The sequence below is a fragment of the Thalia democratica genome, chromosome 3, assembly GCF_965202585.1.
Source record: "Thalia democratica chromosome 3, ktThaDemo2.hap1.1, whole genome shotgun sequence".
NCBI lineage: Eukaryota > Metazoa > Chordata > Thaliacea > Salpida > Salpidae > Thalia > Thalia democratica.
This window is the reverse complement of record NC_139167.1, coordinates 37,433,648-37,439,401: the sequence shown is the minus strand read 5'-3', so window position 1 is coordinate 37,439,401 and position 5,754 is coordinate 37,433,648. Positions and strand designations below refer to the sequence as shown.

The 5,754-nt window shown below is 27.2% G+C and overlaps 1 long non-coding RNA gene across 2 annotated transcripts; it reads left to right on the top strand.

The window, feature by feature from the left end:
- The first annotated feature begins 528 nt into the window (after positions 1 to 528).
- On the top strand, positions 529 to 2,757 carry LOC145832006 (uncharacterized). 2 transcript variants are annotated; one of them, XR_014369710.1, is made up of 3 exons: positions 529 to 599; positions 1,844 to 1,909; positions 2,527 to 2,757. It is a non-coding gene; the product is annotated as an uncharacterized LOC145832006 (long non-coding RNA). The 2 variants fall into 2 exon arrangements; XR_014369711.1 differs by having other exon boundaries at positions 535 to 599; positions 1,844 to 1,897.
- Positions 2,758 to 5,754: the final 2,997 nt, after the last annotated feature.

Sequence of the window (5,754 nt, the reverse complement as noted above, 5' to 3'; positions counted from 1 at the left end):
TAGAAAAAAAGTAAAATAAAAGTACTTATTAGTTGACATATATTTTGCAACTATCATTATATTACTTAAATCTAGAATTACACAGAACAAAAATGACTTGATCGTTTGTTTGGAGTTTTGAGAACATAAAACTTATACTTGATATGTATTCAAATGCAGTTATTTTTTTAGTTTTAATTATTCAAGATTTAATTAAGTTTAAAAAGTGTACACCATCGAAATAAAACAGCTTTACTTAATCGATTTAGAAAGTATTCTAGTTTGAAAACCTAAACAGAAGGTTTGATTTATGGGATTACACATAAATAACGTAATTTAAGTTTTTTTTTCAATATTGCGTTCAAAACCAACTTTGTGTGTTCTGCTTATTTAAAATAAACATTTTTACAAAACCGATTGAAATTCTTGAGTGATGAATTTTAATTTGAAACAGCTTCTGTTTTTAGACAAAGTAGAAAGCCTGGGGGTAAACTGATTCTGTATAAAAATTCCTGACTAATTAACACAACATTTTTATAATCGTATATACATACATATAGTTCAAAATGAAACTTTCGATGTTGACTGTTTTTCCATAGCTGTCGCCGTAAGTATGGCTGGTAAGTTTTTAGTTATGAACTAAAAAATTAAGTTAATTATATGTAATACTGGTTAGACTATCGAACTTGTATTAGCAAATTTAGTTTTGTGCATACAAAACTGTGCACATAAAGCTTAATAAAATTTAACTTAATGCATTTTGTCGTACATGTATATATAAAATTTATTATTAAGTATATAACAGTTTTATAAAATTCAATTATCACTATAGTAGTTTATAATCTAGTTAGTTTTATAAACTTTATGCATATAAGTGTTTAACCTACTTTTAATCCGCATTAAGTGGAGTTTTACGTGTATAAGTGTGGACATGCTTCTAAGTTTTAAAGAATAATTTATTTGTATGAAAATTTCGACGACTAACAACAAAAAAGGTTTACACGCCACAAAAATCGCTATGTATTTGTCTAATTTTTATAAAGCGGTAACGTTTTATAGAAAATAAATTAAAATAATCATTAGTTTTAATATATAGCATTCAATTAGGTATCAACGACTAGGCTTTAATTTAAAACAAAGTAATTTCAATAAAAGTTTAAACAAAGCACATTTTAGAGCACTGTAAAATGTTATCTTTTAATTTAATTACAAAGCATACGTTTTTAATCAAGTTTAAACTACGTTAATATGATATAGGTTTGATTAGGTAAAAACTAACTAAATGTATTTACTTTTAAAAAGAGAACCAATATACATATTTTTTCAAAAATTTGTTTGGCGAACTCTTTTAATTAATTTGAATAAAACAAAATTATTTTTATTTAGAAAATTGACGAGCTCTTTGAGCGAAACTTAATTTGACGAAATAATTTTTGAAAATCAAAAGTATAAATTTAAAATGCTGAAGGATAAAAATATAGATAAATTAAAGTTTATAAAAATTTTCTTCTAGTCAAACTAAAACAAGACTAATTTCAAAAGTATAAGGTTTTAATATTTTGAAATAAACTTACGTTTACGAAAGCAAACTTTTAATTTTTATAGTTGATTGTATTACGTTTCTAATTAAAGAAGATAATTTCTACATTCTTTTATGAGTGTATTTTACTAAAAAAGTAGCTCTTTTGCTATTTGTTATAAATTGTAACAGCCATAGTCTAATAAGTATCATAAGAACTGTAACACATTAAACAATTATCAACTTCTTAGTTTTCAATGTTGTATAAAGAAGACATATACTGAAGCGATTTTTTATCAAATAGTTTTAAAATGTTTTTTATAAACAAATAGAATAAAACTTCAGATACACCAGAAAATTCAAACCCATTTGGACAAGGACGTTTCCTAACATTGTCCGGTTACTGCAGAAGTTATTTTTATTTATACTATTTTAAGCAATCTAGTAATAGAATTTTTAGCGAATTATCTAAAAATAAATGTTTTATTTATATGAAATTTATTGTAACAAAAAAATAATAATCATTGCTTGTTGAAATGTTTACTGTTTGAAAACAAAATAAAGTTTGTGGAAAAAGATGTTGGAAACCTTAAATAGCATTAATAACTAAACCTTTTTGTATGTAGTTAATAATGAGTTTTAAAAACCATTGTACAATTAAGTAAGAAAATTTGTCGTTCACTTAAACTTGTTTACAACATTGCTTGGTAAAAATAAGTCACAATAAGTTTCTTAGGTTTATAAAAAATTTTATATCACTTTAATTAAATCTGAATACTCTTAAATGTTTTCTTTTTTTAATTTAAGTGTTTATAAGTTAAATCATTGCAAAATAAATCGTGTAAAGTTTTGAATTTATAACAGAGCGACGCTCAAACATAGAAATTTTAAAACTTTTCATTTAGTTTTTTCTTTTAAAGCCTTAAAACATATATCTCATTTTAAAAGTCAAGTTTCTGTTTCTGTAAACGTACTTAATTTTATTTTTCCTGTATTTTTAAGCAGTATAGTTAAATTTTTTTTTTTAGGATGTGAAGAGGTAGGTTGCAGAGCAACATCTTGTCCAATGTGGGCTGACAAGGGTTACTGTACCCATGAAAAATTTGGGGCTTGGATGAGAGACAACTGTCCAATCTCTTGCAAGGCTGATTGTTGCGATGGCAACCAGTAAACATTCTTAATGATCTGATTCATATTCTCAATTTTGAAAATTTTGTGCTTAACTTTTGTTATGTTTACAATGATAATAAATATTAGATATTTAAAAAGAACACTTGATTGTTTTTTAATTTCAAGTAGTATTCTATGTTTGTGATATAACAATAAACTAATTTAGTTTAACTATTGATGGTGTTATGTATATATATTTCTACTATTAAATATACAAACTACTTTTTGTAGTTACGTAACATATTGTTTTGGGAAAATAAATTTAACTTTTACGAAATTAAATTTAACTTAAGAATGGCAGTAAACTTTTGTAGGCAAAAAACTTTTAAACCATGGTTTCAAATTTATTTTCTTAAACGCTCCCTTAGAAGAAATTTAAAAGTACTCGCACTAAATTTTTAGATATCGCCCCTTTATGAAACAATTACCAACTTACTTTTTCGCTACAATGCCAATGAACGCGCATTTAGAGTCAAAATCTCCCTAATGGGTGATATTGCCAATTTCGGGAAACCCTGCCGCAGATAGTATAAATGTTTATCAATTATGTATAAATAAGTTGTTTATTTAAAAAAATAATTTAGTCACTCTTTCAAATTAAAAAATTACTGATTGCTTCTACTAAACCGTTAGTTATTGTCGTTTTTACCTTTTCTATATCATTTCTATAATTTTTTTGAACTTTCTGAAAAACTAGTTCTACAGAATAAAGTTTCATTTGTTTTCATATAACGCAAGAAAATTCAAGTTTAGTCGTATAAGTAGCTTGAAATTTAATATTTGAACTGAGATTTCGTATAGGTAGATTTTTTTTACAACGTTCTCATTCCTAGTGTTCAATTAAAATATTTAAACAATAACATTGTGTTTTTTTAACAGAATATCTGTATAAAACTGTTTTTACTAATTAATGGTATTATAATAATTAAATTTTATAAGTTTATTCGCTAGTGAAACTACATAAAACTTAAAACATTTAGGATTCTTATCTTAAATTAAAAAATAGAACCGGATTCGGCTGGATCTTAAATTTAAAAAAAGATAATCCGGCCGGATCCTAAAAAGTGGATCCGGTAGATCACTAGTTATTTTACACATTAGAAATAAACAGTTATTTATAATAAAACTTAAAAACTACATTTAGGTTAAACTTTTTTGATATTCAGATAAACTACTAAGGATCCTAATGGTACTTTTTCACTATTATTCAAAAAGTAAGTTATACTTGGTCTTATATTTACATATTGTATATATATATATACAATATGTAAATATAAGACCAAGTATGACTTACTTTTTCAAGATCTTTTTACTTAAGATCAACAATTTTATAAGATCAAACAGTAATTTAATACAATGGAAAAACACTTATGAGGTATTGAAGTGGTTCAATAGCTTAAGCAATAAATCAACTTCAAGGTTTATCAAATTTGATATAGTGAGCTTTTATCCAGCCATCTCAGCAACAATTTTGGAAAACTCCTTCAAATTTGCTGCAGGCCTAACTAAAATCACGGAGAATGAAAAAGAGCTAATCAGACATTGCTGCAAATCAGTACTGTTCCACGAGGTTGAACCATGGTCGAAAAAGCATAACAAGAACAGCTTTGATGTACCAATGGGAAGCTTTCATGGCGCAGAAATTTGCGAACTGGTTGGCCTATATATTTTAAATATATTGAAGAATGAAAAAATCTTTAGAGATGGTAACTTTGGTATATACCGTGACGATGGTTTAGCAGTGGTGGACATTCTAACGGGGCCAGATATGGAGAGAAAAGTCAAACATCTAAGAAAAGTCTTTAAAAACGTTGGTTTTGATGTCACCATCGAAGCCAATCTGTTTGTAACAGACTTTTTAGATGTAACTTTAGATCTTAAAAATGAAAGCCATAAGCCGTATAGAAAACCAAATGCGCATATGGTTTATGTGAATAGCAAGTCAAACCATCCAGAGCATGTGTTAAAACACATACCGGTCGCAGTGAATAACCGCCTCCAGAAGATTTCTAGCAGTCAAAGCATTTTTAAGGAAACAACCCAAAAATACCAGGAAGCTATAAGAGAAAGTGGGTACGATCACGAGTTAGCCTATAGCCACAAAAGCGAGAAGGGTAAGAACAAGAAAAGAAGGAGAAGAAGTATTTTATATTTCATTGCTCCATTCTGCAAAAGTGTGGCAACACGGGTTGGGAAGCGCTTCCTAGAGATTGTGGACAAAAACTTTACTGAAGACCATCCATATTGTAAAGTTTTTAACAGAAAGACACTAAAAGTGTCCTATTCCTGCATGCCAAACATGAAACAACTTATAATGGCACACAATCGAAAGATGTTAGACACGCAGGACAAAGAGAGGCGAATGTGTGACTGCAAAAAACAAGAATGCCCGGTAAATGGAAGTTTCCTAATGGAAAATATTATATATAAAGCGACAGTCATAACTGAAAATCAGACTAAGTTTTATGTTGGGTCGACTGGACTATCGTTCAAGAATCGCTACACAAAGCACAAGTACAGCTTCAAACACGAAAAACATAAAAATACGACAACATTATCGCAGTATATTTTGGAACTAAAAAATTACAAAGTCAATTTTTAAATTCAGTGGGAAATATTAACAAGAACGAAAAATAAGTATAATCAAAAAAACGGATGTAAATTGTGCAATGCGGAAAAAATCGAAATTTTAAAAGTTTAAAAATCTGAATCTCTAAACAAAAGAAACGAATAACAAACTGGCTGCATACATTATCGAAAACAATTTATCTAAAAACTCTGTTAATAATTTTGTCTAAAAATAACTATCTATTCTATTATTACGTAATACCTAATTTTGCAGAAACAGCTGTCCCAAGCAAAAGTTTATTTTGTGTATTTTAGTTCTATATATATAGAAATATAAACCTACCAACTACGCTAAGTTTACTACTATTTAAGCTATTGCTTAAATAGTTATATAGAAATAAAGCAAGGAAATTCTTACAAAAAAATATATATTGTTACACGTAAACTTATTTACATATATAAGTAAAAACATTTATACCAAAAGATTTGATTCAATTGTGAAATTATAAAAAGACAAG